This window comes from Aedes aegypti, chromosome 2 (genome assembly GCF_002204515.2).
Source record: "Aedes aegypti strain LVP_AGWG chromosome 2, AaegL5.0 Primary Assembly, whole genome shotgun sequence".
Taxonomy (NCBI): domain Eukaryota; kingdom Metazoa; phylum Arthropoda; class Insecta; order Diptera; family Culicidae; genus Aedes; species Aedes aegypti.
This window is the reverse complement of record NC_035108.1, coordinates 365,913,326-365,933,618: the sequence shown is the minus strand read 5'-3', so window position 1 is coordinate 365,933,618 and position 20,293 is coordinate 365,913,326.

The window sequence follows — 20,293 nt, the reverse complement described above, 5'->3', positions numbered from 1 at the left end:
TACTTGTCCAAAGCCTCAATATTTTGAGCAACCAGATATCGTCAACTTGAATCATTAACACAAATGGTCTTCGATAGCATTACTTGAGTAGTTAAGTTCGCATTTTCATAGGGAAAATGTACTTTAAACAACTTGTTATATTTTTGAAGCTAGTCTATAACGACATTTTCTTGACTACCGATCAGTGATATGTACAAGCATTGCTGGAGGAGGAACCATGCTTAAAACATACCTCCATTAAAGTGTTCCTGTTATTGATGCAAGGATTTTTGCAGCGAAATTTTTAATTAATCGTAGTTTTCTTACATTGAAACCATTCTATAATAAAAGCACAGACAAACAGACGTCACACTCTTATCATTGTTCATCGACCACCTTTTTAACGGTCGATTCAAAAATATTGTAGGTGGCAAATCCGCCACCTGCAGCGCTCGTGTCGTTTTTGTTTGTGTTTGACGTTTACACACTACCGCCATATGTTGGCCTGTCGGCCAAACACACCGATTTTAGCATTGGGCGTATATGTCCTCGTGACTATGATTTTGCTCGGGATTTGTTCTAAGTGTTACGTCTGTTTGTCTGTAATAAAAGGATTTGAAATCTATTGACTGATACGTTAAAATAACATAATTCAAGATTTTATCAGCATATTTGAGATGTTTTCTCTTAAGTGCACCACTAATGGTACATTTGTCCTAACTGAAGGCAATTCTCCAACCGAAATACAGTGAACACATTTTTATCTTTGTATGTTTATCTATTTTGGAGATTCAATGATGATGATAATTGGTAGACTCATACTAAAAATCTCAATCATTGCGTTCTCCTTCGAGAGCAAACTAATTTCAGATCTGCTTCGCAAAACTCACGCAAGAGATTTTGATGCCAACTCACTTCCCTAGTAACCAAATAGCACTTTAATTCACCCTCCGTGCCATTATAGGGCTTTTATAGAGCTGACATGTCTTTTATTTGCCGTATAACAGCCCTATCCTCGCATTTTTTTGCACTCTCACTCGAATCGCTTGAGGATCTGTGTTGAAAATTTTGTGTTCAGTTTTTTTCTTCTCAGGAAAACGAAAAAATCGTCTCTTTTTTCATGACAGAGGAGTTTCTATCAAGCCTGGTTACAAGGAGGTGAGTGGGTGTCAAAATTGTAATGTAGATTTTTCCTTCAACTGGGCAGCTACTGATTGATACCTTAACCCCTCTACCGGCAACTTCATTTTTTACCGCAAAGTTCAAATTCAAAACGTTATAACTTTTTTGTTTTTCAATATTTTTGCACAATTTTTTCACGAGCTATCAAAAATCTCTTCTTATTTTAGGATCTGTGTCGATATTGATCATTGGTCATCTGGTTTTGAAGATATTCCAAAATTCCTTGGGGGACCGACCAGTAACTAGAACCTCCCGTTAGTTTCTCAGGCTACAGAATTTTAATCGTATTTGGAAATTCACACTTCGGAACCATACGTTAATGAGAGTATGTTGTGAAAAAATGAAGCAATTTGGTGCAGCCGTCTTTAATTAATGACCATTTAGATTTCTGGAACCACGCTGGCCAAATAAAGATCTTAAAAACTTCAAAAAACATCATATAATACTGAACCGATTTGTACGATTTTTTCAGAGAAGCTCCTTATTACCTGGCTTTATAAAGCCCACATTTTATTTTTTTGATAATTTGATCAAAAACAAAATGGCCGCCAAAGACATTTTATATGGAAAATGTCGGTCCCCCAAGGAACATCGGAATATCTTTAAACCCAGATCACCAATAATTAATATCGACACGGATTCCTAAACTAAAAGAGTTGTTTGAGAACTTGTGAGAAAATGGTGCAAAAATATTGAAAAACAAAAAAGTTATAACGATTTGAATTTGAACTTTGCGGTAAAAAGTGAAGCTGCCGGTAGAGGGGTTAATCAGCAGCTGCAACTCTCTTTATTCAAATTTACAATTCAACATCCTACACAAATATCATAGGGGAAGTGGTGGAAAAATGAACAGGGGTGGTAAAATGAACACCTTGTCTTGGATTCGTGTCGCTGCTATAGATAACGTCCTTAATTTTGATGTTGTGCGATAGAACTATACAAATTCCTCGTTTTTCTATCAGAAACAAGATGATATCGTTAAGGTGTTCATTTTACCACCCCTTCTCCTACCTCTCTCAACGAACTTTTACCTACGACGACGCATGCTTCTCAACCGCCGATTCTTCTACCTAGGTGACGGATTTCACGCCAACTCGACACGCGATTGGCAGCACCCCTTCGGAATTCAATTAAACTTTCTGGATGTTAAAAGTATGTGAAACATATATGCATATTTTGTATTTTCAAAATCGATCTAGACTAACATTTGAAAAGGGTCAAAGTTTGTTTTTACTTTTTTTATAAACCCGTATAACTCGAAAACGGTAAGACCTACAAAAAAGTGTTGTATGAGGGACTGTCGTGAAATTTCCTGAAGTTTAAGAAAAAAAAAAAATTGAAAAAAAAAACATTTTCTACACCGAAAAAACAATGATTCAAAACTATAAAGTCGATTTAAAAAAAACGGCCATTTCAGATTTTGATCATCCTTAAGCAAAAAGTTTCGTAATTAAATTTACTAAAAGTCGTCCATACATTGCAAATTGGGCATATTTTAGGGAAAAAAGTTTTTCTAACAACGAATTTTTTAAGATGTAGTTTTTCAGCAATGGCTCACCACCGATCGCTGTAATTTAGAAACTATAATAAAGCCTGTTGAAGAATTTGTTACGTATTTCGTGGAGAAAGTTGATAAGCTAATAACTCATGATTTTATTTGCAAAGAACAGTCTTCTTTTCTACGAAACAAAAAAAAAACTCCTTAAAACAAGGTGAAATACTGGTAATTAGCGACTTTTCTGAAAATTATAGTTTTATCATACAAAACGCTGCTCAAGGATATCACTGGAATAATTCCCAAGCAACGATACACCCATTCGAGATTTACCATAAAAAAGATAATAAATTGGAAAACGTTAGTTTTATCATAATATCAGAAGTGTTGACCCATGATACAGTAGCAGTTCAGCTAATTATTTCAAAATTGATAAATTTTGTTAAACAAAAAATAAATTTCTCAAAAGTTATTTTTATGTCAGATGGAGCTGCAGCTCATTATAAAAATAAAAAAAAAATTGCCAGCTTATGTAATTTCAAGAAAATATATGGATTGGAAGCAGAATGGCACTTTTTTGCCACATCCCATGGCAAAGGCCCCTGTGACGCTATTGGTGGCACTCTCAAGCGAATGGCAAAAAGAGCAAGTCTTGCAAAATACTATGGAAACACAATCGCAACTCCGCGAGAACTATTCGATTGGGCAGTGAAACAAACTGATACATGTATCATCAAATTAAATTTCTGTTATATATCTAATGAACAGTATGTTAAAGTGTCAGACGAATTGATGGAATTGTTTGATAAGGTTAAAACTGTCCCTGGTACCCAAAAATATCATTGTTTTATGCCTATTAGTGATACACAAATTGCAGCCAAACGGTATACCAATTCAGAGGATGAACCAAAAATATTCAATTTATTCAGTAAAGCCCAAAAATAATGTAAATATTCATGTGCAGATACTACGTTTTAGGATATATAGCAATAATAAAAATAATGATGCGTGATAAAAAAAACCACGACTTTTTTTATAAGCATAATATTGACCCTTTCCAGACACCTGTTAAGATTGGCTTTGACCAAATAAGAAATAAAATATTATTGTGATATCTTTCCAACCATTAAAAACCCATCGGATTGTTAGACGGAGTTCATTTTCTCATAAGCGGTTTGATGCGAGATCAATTGTATTTAATTAAAAAAAAACTGTATAATTCCGTTTTATTTCTTTTAACTACTCCCAATAAAACAAATATAATCTATTTTGTAATTAAAACTCATTTACGACTTCAAAATATGAGCATACTAGACTATTTAAAGCGAAATAAAAAAATAAAAAAAAAAATTTGGACTTAAAAAATTTGTTGTTAGAAAAACTTTTTTCCCTAAAATATGCCCAATTTGCAATGTATGGACGACTTTTAGTAAATTTAATTACGAAACTTTTTGCTTAAGGATGATCAAAATCTGAAATGGCCGTTTTTTTCTAAATCGACTTTAAAGTTTTGAATAATTGTTTTTTCGGTGTAGAAAATGTTTTTTTATTTTTTCAATATTTTTTTTTCTAAAACTTCAGGAAATTTCACGACAGTCCCTCATACAACACTTTTTTGTAGGTCTTACCGTTTTCGAGTTATACGGGTTTATAAAAAAAGTAAAAACAAACTTTGACCCTTTTCAAATGTTAGTCTAGATCGATTTTGAAAATACAAAATATGCAAAGTATCTTAGTTTCACATACTTTTGACATCCAGAAAGTTTCATTGAATTCTGAAGGGGTGCTGCCAATCGCGTGTCGAGTTGGCGTGAAATCCGTCGGTTATGTTATGTAAAAAATATGAACCTATTTTGTCTTTGGACCACCTTTAAATCACCACCGACAAAGCTGAAAATTTCACAGAACACTATTTTAATGGTAGGAATGGTGAGAAAGATATACAGATTGGATTTTCAACCTTTTTTTTTCAATTTTGAATCGACTTAATGACTAGTCTATTTCATTATTCATACTCAGCACAACTAATTATCTTTTGAGTGCACTGAAATTCATATAGGTACAAGAAAATGGGTCATGGGTAAGTCACTAATCCTCTTAATCTAAATATTTTTGTGGACCTTTTTGAGCTTAAAAATGTTCAGAATAGGTATATTTAATTCATGATCAGTAAAAATAAAAGTTTGAATAATAACAACCGTTATTGGCAACATGACATTTACCTTAACTCGATGATCCATTCAGTATCGAGTTCTGGAGCGTTTACTGTAATCGTAATTTTATATTGCATGAGATATTTGGTCAACATTAATGTTGGACAGTTGGCAATCGCTCTTCGTAAGCGACACACGTTCTTTTACTGTGCTCTGGTTTAACTTTACTGCTCACCACGTCTATACGTTGCATTCGATTTAGAATGACATCGTATAGAAAGAACACCTTGGTGGTAGACTTTAGTGTCCTGCCGAAGCGACCAGATGTGGACCAGGTAGAGGAGTTTCTTCGGGACTTTGTCAAACTTGACATGGCGGACGTTCGTAACGTCCAATTACACAACCTTCAGAATCGTGTGTACATAGAGATGAACGACGCCGGTGTAGCCCCGCGGCTATTCAAACAACATCATCTCCAGCATTGCATCGTGTACAAAGGAGTAACGTACCACATCCCGATTTACGTGGATGGACCTTTAACGACCTTGAGGATCCACGATCTTCCTCCGCAAATGGCAAACACTGCCATCAACGATCACATGGAGCAATACGGTAAAGTGATATCTATTGAAAACGAAGTGTGGAAGAATTATTTCAAGGGTTTACCGAACGGCGTCAGAATTGTACGTATGCGGCTGGATAAAGCGGTACCGTCGCACATTGTGGTCAACGGCCAGCATACATATGTAAGCTGCCAGAAAACTAATGAACCAAAGGCACAGCCGCAAACACTTCCAAAGCCGAAAGAGCAAAACAATAACGACACCAACCAATCCACTACAATAAGCCCATTACCGTCAGCTGAAGCTGAAACAAGCGACGACGACAACGACGACATCATCGATGACGACAACGCAGACGATGGGACGATAGAAACCAGTACGGAGTTGGACTCTGCGAAGAGGCGATTGTCAATCGATAAGGCGGATGGAACGAGAGAAGAACAATCATCGAAAAGAGCATGCAATGAGGATTCGGAATCGGACTGGAAGGTGTATAATACCCGATCAAGAAAAAATAAGATTGTGACAAAAGTTTAGAATAAATATTTTACGACACGAATGAACTCTTTTAGTGTAAAGTGTCGCTAATAAAAAAAAAAAAAAAAAAAAATATGTTGGACCTCTCTCGGTGTCGGTGTATTAGTTGTTTACAATTCAAGAAATATATTAATATATTTCTTGAATTGAAAACAACCAATAGGGAGCCGGATCCTATTCTTGGCACTTTTGATTCACTTCGGCAGAGGGTTTTTTTTTTAAAAGCTACTAACCTCATATTTTGCCACAATATGCGTCGTATTGAAGTGCTTTGTATTGGGGATTTTTTTTAACTATCGTACAAATTAGGCCGAAGGGTATCAGATTTTCATGAAACTTTTTCCACAGGCAGGGCTCATGGATATATGATTAAAAAAAAATTGAGAAAAATTCAGGGTCGCCTATTTTTCCGGAAAACTCAGGTGGAAATTTTTTGTTTTCCCTTGACACTACTTACTTTGAAAAATCATAACTCAAGAACGAAGCATCGTAGAAACAAAATTTTTATATGAAAATTTAAGCAAATTTTCTCAGAAATCCAAAAAAAATATGAACTGCAAAAAGTTTTCCACAAAATTTTCCACCGTTGGGAAAGTTCGTAAAGAAAAGCCGGAAAAACTATGCCCGAACTCGCGGAAAATTTTCAAAAAAATATTTTCGAGAAGGTAATTTTATAAGCTTAAATCACTGAAATTTTTGGAATGCACCTTTTTTTCGTTTTTGAGTTATGGCCAATTTTGTGAAAAATGTCCAGATGTGCCATATAAGACTTTCCTTTGAAAAATCATAACTCAAGAACGAAACATTGTAGACACAAAGTTTTTATATGAAAATTTAAGCAAATTTTCTCAGAAATCCAAAAAAAATGAACTTGAAAAAGTTTTCCACAAAATTTTCCACCGTTAGGGAAATTCATAAAGAAAAGCTGGAAAATCTATACCCGAACTCGCGGAAAATTTTTATTAAAATATTTTTGAGAAGGAAACTTTATAAACTTCAATTCTAGTAACTTTTAGGATGTACTTTTTTTTTGTTCCTGAGTTATGGTCAATTTTGTAAAAAATGACCATATTAGCCTTTTCTATTTCAATCGAAGCATCAGAAAAACAAGGTTTTTTTTTTATCCAGGCAATTGCAAATTTTCTAAAAGATGCTTCGTTCGTCTTTTGGAATAAATGAATGATATTTTTTTGTTCCAGGAATTGGAACAAGGTTAGAAAATCTCTCCTGAAGTAGCCTCTGAATAGTCATTTTCAGTTGCATAGATGAATTCCCAATCTTTTTTAAATTGGTCTTTCACCTTTTGCGACACAGTCCAGTAAAAATATTGTTTGGCGTTATTAATTTCCGCTGACTTTCTAATACTAGCATCTCTAGCCATTCGCTTAATATTGCCACCGATACCATCACATGGACCTTTTCCATGTGAGGTTGGGAAAAAGTGCCATTCTGCTCTAATTTTAAAATCATTTTCATGGTTGCATACATTTTTGAAATTTGATTTATTTTTGTACTGCTCTCCGCAACCATCAGAAAGATAAATGATTTTTTCAAGCTCAGAAAATTTATTTTTCAATCTTGAAATTAGTTTTGTTTGAAAAGCATAAACTGATGTCGTGTTATGCTTTTTTATGTCAGCAATTACAACAAAATTTAAGACTTAAATCGAAGATTTGTCTTTGTAATAAATAACAAATGGATGTATTGTTACTAGAGGTCGTACAAAGTAATTGTGGAAAACTTTTTCCAGTTCATATTTTTTTTGGATTTCTGAGAAAATTTGCTTAAATTTTCATATAAAAACTTTGTTTCTACAATGTTTCGTTCTTGAGTTATGATTTTTCAAAGAAAAGTCTTATATGGCACATCTGGACATTTTTCACAAAATTGGCCATAACTCAAAAACGAAAAAAAGGTGCATTCCAAAAATTTCAGTGATTAAAGCTTATAAAATTACCTTCTCGAAAATATTTTTTTGAAAATTTTCCACGAGTTCGGGTATAGTTTTTCCGGCTTTTCTTTACGAATTTTCCTAGCGGTGGAAAATTTCGTGGAAAACTTTTTCCAGTTCATATTTTTTTTGGATTTCTGAGAAAATTTGCTTAAATTTTCATATAAAAACTTTGTTTCTACAATGTTTCGTTCTTGAGTTATGATTTTTCAAAGAAAAGTCTTATATTGCACATCTGGACATTTTTCACAAAATTGGTCATAACTCAAAAACGAAAAAAAAGTGCATTCCAAAAATTTCAGTGATTAAAGCTTAAAAAATTACCTTCTCGAAAATATTTTTTTGAAAATTTTCCACGGGTTCGGGCATAGTTTTTCCGGCTTTTCTTTACGAATTTTCCCAACGGTGGAAAATTTTGTAGAAAAATTTATGCAGTTCATATTTTTTTTGGATTTTTGAGAAAATTTGCTTAAATTTTCAAATAAAAACTTTGTTTCTACGATGCTTCGTTCTTGAGTTATGATTTTTCAAAGTAAGTAGTGTCAAGGGAAAACAAAAAATTTCCACCTGAGTTTTCCGGAAAAATAGGCGACCCTGAATTTTTCTCAAATTTTTTTTATTCATATATCCATGAGCCCTGCCTGTGGAAAAAGTTTCATGAAAATCTGAGACCCTTCGGCCCAAACCCGTACGGTAATAAAAAAAAATCCCCCTATGCCAAAGTGAATCATGGAAGTGCCCTACACCGCCCTGCCCTGCACTCTACACCGAGAAAGGTATATAAACTAACGAATTTCTGATCAAAATTTTTTTGAGTCTTTCTGAATCCAATCTACGAAAGTTTAATATTTTGCTTTCAGATTGTCTTGAATAAAATTAGAGTTCCCAAATTTCCCGGGATTTGATTTCCCGGGAAACGGGAAATAAAATAACAATTTCCCGGGAAATCCTGGGAAATTCTAAAAAACTTGAAAATAAAGCAAATTTGGTGGAGTTTTCTTTTCCAAATTATTTGGATTTCGTGTACGGTCGGTGTCCCCTATAGTCACACTAGTAACTTTTTACGGTCGTTTGGCTATAAATCATTGCAAAATATTTTTGGTACGTATATCATTGATACACAATTCGATTTTGTTTAAACAAAATGATCGAAATATTTTTTTTTGCTTATAATTTAAGCTCCCTTGCATTTATAGCATGTATTTTGTACCAATAAATTCGTTGGTTATTTCTAGGCTTCAAAACAACAAAGTTTATAGCATTGAGCAAAGGTCCACGTTGAGTTTGTTCTTGATAAATCGTATGAAGTTTAGAGTGAAATCTAACTAGAGTCTTTATATTCAAAATTGGCACTGTTAAATCCATGAAACCTTTTTAAGCCTACTCAATTCAAAGAAAAGATCCCTCGAAAATTCCTTTATTCTATATACCATGTACTCTTTCGTCAAAAATAATATCCATTTTGTGAACAACTATTTCATTACGAAAAACAAAAAATCAGCATCGAAATATAACTAGTGATGTAGTGAGTTCATTGGTTAGAATCATATGAAAAGTAAATTGTGCGATGGTTTTTGTTTGAAAATACATAGTAAATTATTTTTTATGAAGCTACTCGGGAAATATGGAAATCCCGGGAATCAGAAAATCATTTCCCGGGAAACGGGAATCCCTGGAAATTTCAATTCCCGAGAAATGTTCCCCGGAATGGAAACTCTAAATAAAATATCGCCCATTTTTTCAAGCCACATGAAAATTCAACAAATTTTGGATCTACCATATCTTCTGATGTAATTCAAAAAAGTTGATACCTGTTCATCGATTTCTGATTATTCTGACTATCAAGAACATTTTGGGCATTTTGTTGCTATTTGTTGGGGTCCCTCAATATGTGATCCCTCTCGCACCCCCTACGGTAAATACGACTTATGGGTGGTCAGAAGGGACATTTAAGAGAGTAGGTTTCGCTTTCTTTCTTGCAGACAAACATACACAGCAATTCGATTTCTTATCATTGAGAATGTATTTATATATTTTTCAAATTAACTAATACCGCATCGATGATAACAAATAACCTGCCATACTATGTAATACAGTATTGTTCACTAACCAAAACCAACTAAAAAAATTACTCTGTACAAAAGTTCAGTTTCATCTATAAGATATTGAGATTGTTAAAAAGTTTACAACACTACCTGGGTCTGCATTTTTCGATCCTTACCGATTCGGTAAACCTACTTTGCTTATGCACATCATTTTCTCAATACATAGTTTGTAATGAAGATTCTTCCTGTTTTATGGTTACATATATATTTAATTGTAGTTTGGTTCAACTAGTTTACTAAAATTGAATTATATTTTTTCTAGTAAATACCTTTGCTTATACTGATTTTAGACAAAAACATTTTTGTATATTTATTCCTATTAAACATTAATGGTATTCATTACGCAAAACTTAATAATACAATTTGTACATATAATTTACCACATGTATGGCGAATATTTTATTAATAGTTAGCAAAAAATAAACCATTCACGTCTGATTTGACTCCAAAAATGCCGAAGTTATATGTTTTTTGACTTTGCAGAAATTCATGATTTTTAATATCAACTAACATACTTGCTCGGTTTCCCCATGGTTTGATATCATCAAATGCTCAGCCAATATATTTTCCGATTTATATATCGTCTGCTTACTGAGATCCGCATTTTGTCATCAAAACTCATCACCTTTTTTTATTTTACTGAGATCATATCCGGGATTCAGTTTGAAAAATTACTGAGCATATGGTCTTCTGACAAATGTAAGAGACAAATTTGACGGGAATAATCTATTACGACTTCAAGTATACAACATTCAGCGTGTTATTTCCGTCTTTTTTAGTTTTAGTTGAATTATATTCTTCAGACCCGAAACAATTATCATATATTCACTCATTCATTATCAAGTGTACATTTTCATTATTCTGTATATATTCTATGCTGAACGTTTTCCCTAAACAATTTATTATAGCACATATTGAGTTTAAATACACAGTCACAGTTGTTTTACACGTTTTACATTATTTGCTTATCATTACCGATCAGGTTTGCTTTTCATTTTTTTAAACTCAAATTATCAATTTTGTGCGACTCTTTCGCCGACAGCTCGGCTGCCCCGGATTAACCCAACTCCGGGGTATTGTTTTCCCATAACCGCAAACCCGTGATATGTGAGAATGTGTGCCGGTTTTTTCGTATCGTTCATCATTCATCAAATTTCAACTTCATTTAATTTATTTACTCGATGGTGCTTGCGTGAGATAATCGACTACGGATCGCGAACTGACAATCAAAATGTTCCACCTCATGATTTTCCATGGGGTGTTGCTATGGAGCCCGAGGCACATTTATCGCCCCCTTTCGTGAGTGCAAATTTATCTTGTTCGGCTGTCACTGTCAACGGTCTGGAATATTTCCATGTTTAAATTGTTTTTTTTTAATTTATTTATTCTGTAATTTATTCATGTGTCTGCCAGCGATAAATATAAATCTTGTTTCAATTTTTTCATTAATTGAGTAATTGGTCCTATACAGCTCAGAGATTTTTTTGTCTGCTGCATTTCTCTTTAACGATTAAGTTGATGAATGGCTTTTGGCGAGGGCTTGGCTAAATAATCTTATCTAAATATGGAATATGCCTTTTTCATTTAAATAGGTGAACCCTAATTACTTGATGTATATTTTCCTAGAAAATAATTATTCCTAAAACACTACCTTTTGTAACATTTTTAAATGAATAAGCCTTAAAGCAAAGCATTAAAATCTATATGAATTAGATCGAACTGTTGTTTTGAGTTAAGAACTGGTCAACGCATTTGTGAAATTCATTATATTGTAATCTTTGTAAGTTCTCAGACGCATGGTAGAAAAAATAACATGTGGCATGTACAATCACACAGAAAGGGGTTTCCTAGAACAACATAAAAATGGTGTAGCTTTTCTGCATTTTGTACTGAAATTCGGTTGCTTCTTCTCCTTCCTGCATATTTCCAAAGTACGCACACAGACAAACAGGCGTAACACTTAGAACAAATCGCGATCGAAATCATAGTCGCGAGGAAACGTGCGCACAATGTTAAAATTACCAACCGATGGACCAACAGATGGCCGTAGTGTGTAAACGTCAAACGCTAACGAAAACGATGCGAGCGTTGCGGGTGACCACATACACTATAGTTGAAACGAACGTTGAAAAGGTGGTCTATGGACAATTATGAGAGTGTGACGTTTGTTTGTCTGTGGTACACAAATTCTGTATTGGTTCAGAAAAGCACCGTTTTCTGAATCGTGCATTTATATGTGAGAAAGTTGAGTATGAGAGCTAAGTCCACTTCACGAGACGATAAAAGCGTAGACATTTAATTACTTTAACGTGTTAAAGACAGCATTATTTCCATTTCACTTCAAGATAAATAAAAAAACACCGTTCAATTTACTCATAACATCAGAAATAGTGAGCTAAATCACAGAGAACAGATGAGTAAGCCGACTATATTACGGTACTTTGAAACGATCAGTACAAAGCTTTACTAATGCTTAGAATTAAGATGAACTTCTGTTTTTTGTGATAAATTCCCGCTTAATTTATGATCTCACCCAAGAGTGTAGCTTGTTGTTACTGAACAAACAAATGGATTTTCACATTATTTAACAATGCTGCTACAGACAATATGTTCAATTATTTTAGGATTCCATCAAGTTACTAACTTAATCCCATTTACCTCAAGATCATTGTTTTACTACTTCATAGAAACATTGAAATCGAAGTAACTTTTTTGTTTATTTCCAAAATTCCAAGATTCAATGTTAATTTTGAGCACTTCCCAAGTAGTAGAAAAAAAGATGTTGTTGTTAAAGGTATCCAAGCGTGTTGATTGTAAAATAAATCCAACCATTTTTAATCAAACTGCATCACACAGTTACAACACGAGAAAAAAAATGCACCACTAACCGCAAAATATCGAATGTTGTTAATAAGCTTATGCACTTCTCACTTTGCACATAAATAACAATTCGATGTCCTTCCATAGCCACAGGCGTCGTGTTCACATGCCCATTAATTATATTCATTGAAGGAGAACCATGTGAGCTCCTGAACTCGTACAGTGTTGGACAGAACATTTGCAACTTTTTTTTTCGATTTTTCATACTAACTGAGCAACTTTGGTAGGCTAGTTCTCAGCTTTTTAAGAACCGATTTGAACGACATTTTCACAGCACCTTAGACATAACTTAATTTTTGACGCATATGTTTGAGTAAATTTTGCAATCAATGGTTCAAAGGTAATAACGATTTGACTAAAGTGATTTTTAATGAAAAATTATAAACGATCTGAAAATAGAAAAGCTCTGCACAAAAAAATGTCTTTAATAAACTTGTTCATCTTATCATATTCTTCACCTTACTGAAAATTATTTAAAACTATTTCTTTAATTTTATGAATTATGTAAATTATTAAAATTTGTCAAACGAATCACTTGACTTAAATCATTTTTGTGTTTTTGGACTCACGGTTGAAAAAAGCACTCGAAAATATTTAAAAATTCATGGCATGCTAAAAAAACTGTGCAATTTTACTCAAATCGGTATCGGTCTATAAATAACTCAGAACTAACCCTCCAAAGTTGACCATTTTATATAGAACATCAAAAAAGTTTTGTCAAATATTTTGTCCAAAACTGTAGCTATAAGACTATGGAAAACAATAAATGAATGTTGTTTGTAAAAAGTATCCTGTCTTCACTACAACAATAGACCGCCACTAATCTGAACTGAGGTTCGAACAGGCTATCGACATGATGGAGACACCATCTTCTATGGTGACAGAGGGCTCGATTGGCTTGTCAGATAGATCGGGCCCGGGACATCATGTCTACTGCAAATCGCTGCAGTTGATATAGGGCATGTCCATTGCCTGGGTTCGAACGATATATCATAGACAAAAAGACGTAATACTTCACTTCACACAATCATCATGTGTTGACCATGTTGCACAGGTTTATTCACATATTTCATAATGCCAAAATGGCCATGTTTGATACCCACCCATCCTCTCGAAACACTTTTTGTATGAATATTCTAAAAAAATTGTAAGAGCCGTAACATCATGAGGACACCCACCCACCCCCTTCAGCGTTATGAAATTTGTGAATGAGCCCCACGCAATACTATTATGTGCTGCAAGGCTCGCAGATAGGCCTAATGTAAAATGTCAAACATGAAGAAAAACGATACACGTGCCTCTGCGTTGTGAGGCATAGAATAATGGAAATTTTAAGGTGTGTACTTGAAAAAATTCATCATTTTTATCCATGTACAACTTTTTTGTCGGTGGGTAAAAATTGATGAAAATCTGAGTACAACCAGATTGCAGTGTATTGTTTACATGTGCAAAATTTCATAACAATCGGTTGAGTGACTATTGAGATGGCATCGAAACAAGTAGAAAATATCCTGAGAATTTTGCGCGCTGTCATTGAAAATCCGACTGCGAGCATGAGATGGATCGAAAGACAACTGGAAATCACCCATAAAATTGTCTCTCGGCTGGTAAAATCTTTTAAAGTGTCCCAGACGACCGAGCGGCGGATTGGAAGTGGAAGAAAATCGAAGACAGTTGACCCTGTGAAGGCCCGGAATGTGTGATTATTGTGGGAGTTGGCAACACGTCTACCTCCCTTTCATCTAACTACCTTGCTGCTGATCATCCATACTTTTAGCAGTGGGCTATTGCCAACCTAACAGAAACAAAATAAAGCGCACTGAAGTAGCGCGGTGAACTTCCGTTTTTCATTATCAACCTGTACTTTGTAAAGTAAACACGCGAATTAAATAATTAAATATTTTCCTAAATGTAGTGTAGAACTAGCCCTCGTGCGTTAAAATACACTCAAATAAAGATTAAAAAAAAAAAAAAAAAAAAATATTTTCCTAAATCGAACGTGTCTCGTGTTCGTTATTCTCAGCGAAATCCCTTTCGGTTCCTTTTTCCGTTTAGTTCGCTTCGCGTGCAGTGGTTCTGCCCACAGGTAATGGGCCCAGCGTGCGGAAAACCCGGAAAGGATTGAGAATTGTGCGTTTGATTTGGCGTGTGCTCGTCGCGAGTGAAAATCCGGTGAAGTGATTTTTCGCGCGAGTGGCAAAATGGCGGATAGTGCCAAAGTTTCATTCCCGAAGTTGGGCTCGAGCAACTGGGGTTCGTGGAAACAGCGAATGGAGTGGTTGCTCGAGAAAGAAGACTTGTGGGACGTGATCCGGCAGGAAAAGCCAGAAGAAGCCGACGCGGATTGGTTATCTCGCGATCGAAAGGCTCGTGCAAACATTGGGCTTTTCTTGAAAGAGAGCCAATTCAAGATTGTGCAAGTTGCGGAAAGTGCGCGTGGCATGTGGGCTGCTCTCAAGGAGCACCATGAAAAAGCCACTACGTCGACGGTAGTGTTTTACCTGACACAATTGTGTGGTGCGAACATGGCGAAAAGTGATGATATGGACAAACATTTGTCAGCAATGGAAGATTTGTTCGATAAATTGGCCGCCGCGGGCCAGAATTTGGAAGAGTCACTGAAAATCGCGATGATTTTCAAAAGTGTTCCGCAATCGTATCGTGTTTTGGTGCAAACCCTTCAGTGCCGGGCTGATGCTGATTGGACGGTGGTTTCCGTCAAAACTCGGCTGTTGGATGAATTCCGGCAGCGGCAGCAGCAGGGTACGTCGCTTTCGGAGAGTATGAAGGCGATGAAGATGGCCGCGGAAAGCAGTAAAGAAAAGCGGCGGTGCTTTTTCTGTAAACAACCCGGTCATGTGAAGGCGCAGTGCAAAAAGTGGCTCGCGAAGAGCAACAGTGCCAGTAGTGGTGGTTTCGGTAAAAAGCGAGGGCCGAAGGAAGACAATCCGAAAGCGAAGCAAGCGCAGGGGGTAAACAGTGCGGTGTGTTTCATGGCTGGTGATTCGATGTCGGCCAGCTGGGTAATTGACAGTGGCGCTACGGCGCACATGACAAGTGATCGTGCGTTTTTCCACTCGCTGCGCACAAGTGTTGAATCGAAAGTGACTCTAGCCGATGGAAATAAGACAAAAGTGAACGGAATTGGCGATGGTGTTGTTTTTGGTGAAGACGGACGTGGCGGCCGAGTGGAAATTACGCTGAAAAACGTGCTTTTTGTACCCGAGCTGGACGGAGGCCTAATATCAGTGAGTCAGCTAGCAGCGAAAGGTTTCATCGTGGTGTTTGGTGCGTCGGAATGTACCATACGGAACGCCGCTGGTGAGACGGTGGTGGTCGGCGACAAGGTCGGCAGTCTCTATCGGCTGCGTGTTCAGCAGAGATCGCTGAAGGCTGAAGGTGAGCATAGTGACCGGTGCCAGCACACATGGCATCGTCGTGTGGGGCATCGTGACCCAGATGTCTTACGCCGGATGGAAGGAGATGATCTGGTAAGTGGCTTTAAATTATCCGATTGTGGTGTTCGCACTACGTGCGAATGTTGTTTGAAGGGGAAACTAGCAAGGAAACCTTTTCCCCCTGTGACCGAACGGAAAGCGAAACGACCACTAGAATAAATCCATACGGATTTATGTGGACCTATGGAAACTCCTACTCCATCGGGAAACCGGTACATCATGACCTTGATAGACGACTTCAGCCGTTTCACCACCAAGGATGAAGCCATCGGGAAGATTAAGGAGTTCGTGCGTCGCTGTGAGAATCTCTTTGGAAGGAAGCCGGTTGCCTTCCGATCGGACGGAGGTGGCGAGTACATCGGCCGGGAGCTGCGAAGGTTTTATCAGCAAGAGGGAATCAAAGCGGAATACACTACACCGTATACTCCGCAGCAGAATGGGGTGGCCGAGCGTAAGAATCGGTCACTCCAGGAGATGGCGATTTGCATGCTGGCAGATGCCAACATGGGCAAGCAGTATTGGGGCGAAGCCGTGATGACGGCCTCGTATATCCAAAATTGCGTTCCTTCGCGGGTGATTGGCAAAACGCCGTACGAGCTATGGATGGATCGTAAGCCGGACGTAGAGCACCTGAAAGTGTTTGGTTGCTCGGCGTATGTGCGGGTACCAGATGCGTGGCGCTCTAAATTGGATCCCAAGGCTATTCAACTCACATTCGTTGGGTATTCGGAGGAGCATAAGGGGTACCGTTTCCTCGACCCCTCGACGAACCGCATCACTATTAGTCGGGACGCGAAGTTTCTGGAGCTGAATGATGGTTCGGAGATGCAGAAGAAGCCTGATAAGCCTTCCACGGTTGCGGATTTGGATAGTGAAATCGAAATTCCGCTGAGCTCATCGAAGAAGGAGATAGCAGAAGTAAGGCCACACCGGCCAACCTTTGAGGTGCAAGATAACGGTGATATTAGCGGTTCGGAATTCGAAGGTTTCGTCAGTGCTGATGATAGTTCAGAAGAAGATGCTGCAGAAGGCGACAACGGTCACGCTCAGGAGGAGCAGGAATTGCGAAGACAGGATAGGCGAACCAGGGGTGTGCTGCCACAACGTCTGAATGATTTTGTAGTGAGTGTTGCTAAGTGCGCCGCGGACGAGCCGGCAGATTACCGCGAAGCAGTGGAAGTGAAGGAATGGAAGGACGCCATGGATTCCGAGATGCGGTCGCACGAGGAGAACAATACATGGGAACTTGTGTCGCTGCCAAATGGAAAGAAGGCAATAGGTTCACGGTGGGTATTCTCACTTAAGCGGGACGAAAACGGGAACGTCATCAAGCACAAGGCAAGATTGGTAGCGCAGGGTTTCACCCAGCGTTACGGGGTTGACTACCTAGATGTTTTCGCGCCGGTTACGCGTCATGAGACCTTGTTAGCACTCCTGGCCGTAGCGGGAAAGAACAAAATGAGCCTTCAACATTTTGATGTCCGAACGGCTTATTTGCACGGGAAGGTGGAGGAGGAAATTTTCATGCGCCATGCGGTACTAGTCAAGCTTGGATTCCGGCAATGTCAGTCTGACAGTTGCTTGTATACTCGACGTGATGGGCAGACCACAATATTCTTGCTAGTTTACGTCGATGATCTTTTGGTTGGATGCGTTGATCGAGCGAAGATCGACGAGGTCTACGAAACACTGAAGAAAGAGCTGGACATAGTCAACCTTGGAGCGGTAAAGCATTTCCTATGACATTCAGTTCGAGGAAGGAGTGTACAGCTTGCGGCTGAAGAGTTACATTGAGGCACTGGTGAAGCGCTTCAATCTTGAAGACTGCAAGGCATCGAAGACACCGATGGATGCGGGTTACATAAGATCCGAAGGTGACAGTAAACCGTTTGCAGATATAACTTTGTACCGTAGTCTTGTCGGTGCACTCTTATACGTCGCCGTCAATGCCAGACCCGACGTGGCAGTCAGCGTATCACTTCTTGGGCGGAAAGCAAGCTCTCCAACGGATCAGGACTGGAAAGCTGCCAAAAGAGTCGTAAGGTACCTTAAGGGGACCAAAGAGATGAAGTTGAAGTTTGGACCTGGTGATGGCGGATGGAACCTTGTTGGCTACTCGGACGCCGATTGGGCCGGCGATCTGGCAAGCCGACGTTCTACTACGGGATTTGTTTTCTTCTTAGGTTGTGGACCTATAGCCTGGGTCAGCCGTCGGCAATCCTGCGTAAGCCTGTCCTCTATGGAGGCAGAATACATATCACTGAGCGATGCCTGTCAAGAATTGACCTGGCTACGGAGATTAATGGCGGATCTTGGTGAACAACAGCGTGGAGCAACAACGGTCTTCGAGGACAATCAAAGTTGTCTGAGTTTTGTCCATGCGGAGCAGGCAACGAAACGCTCCAAACACATCGATACAAGGCGTCACTTTATCAAGGATTTGAGCGAACGAGGTGAAGTGAAGCTATTGTACTGTCCGTCGGAGCAAATGACAGCAGATGCGCTCACAAAACCGTTGGGCGCCATACGATTCTGGCAACTGCTGGAACAACTCGGAGTGTCGAACTAAGGAGATTCGATATACGTGTTGAGGAGGAGTGTGGGAGTTGGCAACACGTCTACCTCCCTTTCATCTAACTACCTTGCTGCTGATCATCCATACTTTTAGCAGTGGGCTATTGCCTCGTGTTCGTTATTCTCAGTGAAATCCCTTTCGGTTCCTTTTTCCGTTTAGTTCGCTTCGCGTGCAGTGGTTCTGCCCACAATTATTTCAAGCGTAATCCGAACCTTTCGATTCGCGACGCGGTTCTGAAGGCCAAGTGTTCCGCCTGGCTCGTTCAGCAAACCATTAAACGAGGCTTCGTGTATTCAAGGTCCGGAAGGCATCGAACCAGCGTGATCAACAAAACACGGCGGCCAAATCCCGCGCATGGAAGCTGTATCAAGAGTGCTTAACGAAACCGAATTGTATGGTTATGGATGACGAAAACCACATCAAGGTAGACGTAAAGCATATACCGGGGCTGAAGTTCTGCGTTGCCAAATCACGGTTCGATGTTCCGGAAGACATAGTGAAAAAAAAATCGCCAAAACTACTTGCTCTGGCAGGCTATATGCCAATGCGGTAAACTGAGTAAACCGTACATTACAACGGGTACCATGAACAGCGAAATTTACCGAGTGCCTTCAGAAGCGTCGGTTGCCCTTCCTGCGTCTCACGGAGGCAAGACATTATTGTGGCCGGATCTGGCAGCATGCCGCGGTGGACGTTGGATTGGTACAGAGACAATAACGTTGTTTTTGTACCAAAAACCGCTAATCTCCCAAATTCACCAGAAATTCGTCCGGTGGAAAGATTTTGGGCTATAATGAAGGCCGAAATTCGAAAATCGTCCAAGGTGTTTAAAAACGCGATGGAATTGAAGTAAGCATACCCTATTGAAATTTATATGTAATAAGCGCTAGAAATGTTGGAAAGAACGATTGATGAAATATCGGCAACGCAGTCTTTTCTGTTAAAAACGAGTTTTATTATTTAACCCGACGTTTCGACGCTGGTATGGCGTCTTCTTCAGGGGAAAAATAATACGTTCGTTTTGTGTCTAGGGTTATGGCTAACTTTAACTGTCAAGTGTAATAATTTTTGGTACATGACTCAATTGAAATGAACTTTAGGATATTTCAAGCTATTTTTCGAAAAATAGTTTAAGTCAAAAACACATGTTTACTCATTTTGTTTAATGTTTTTCGTTGGTTTTAGTCCAAAAACAATTTTGTTACGTTTTTTTTGGGATTTTGTCACAACCAGAGTTGGGAAAAGTTCTGAAGTTCACACTACAGTAGACAAGCGTAGCAATTCACAGTCAGCGGAGCCAGTGAAACTCACGCGTATCGCTGCTGTAGGCAAAATGCCTTGAAAATAGAAAAACACCCGTTGCTTAGGGCAACCTAAAACTACTGTGAAAAAATGTTCTATTTCCCGCTGCATTT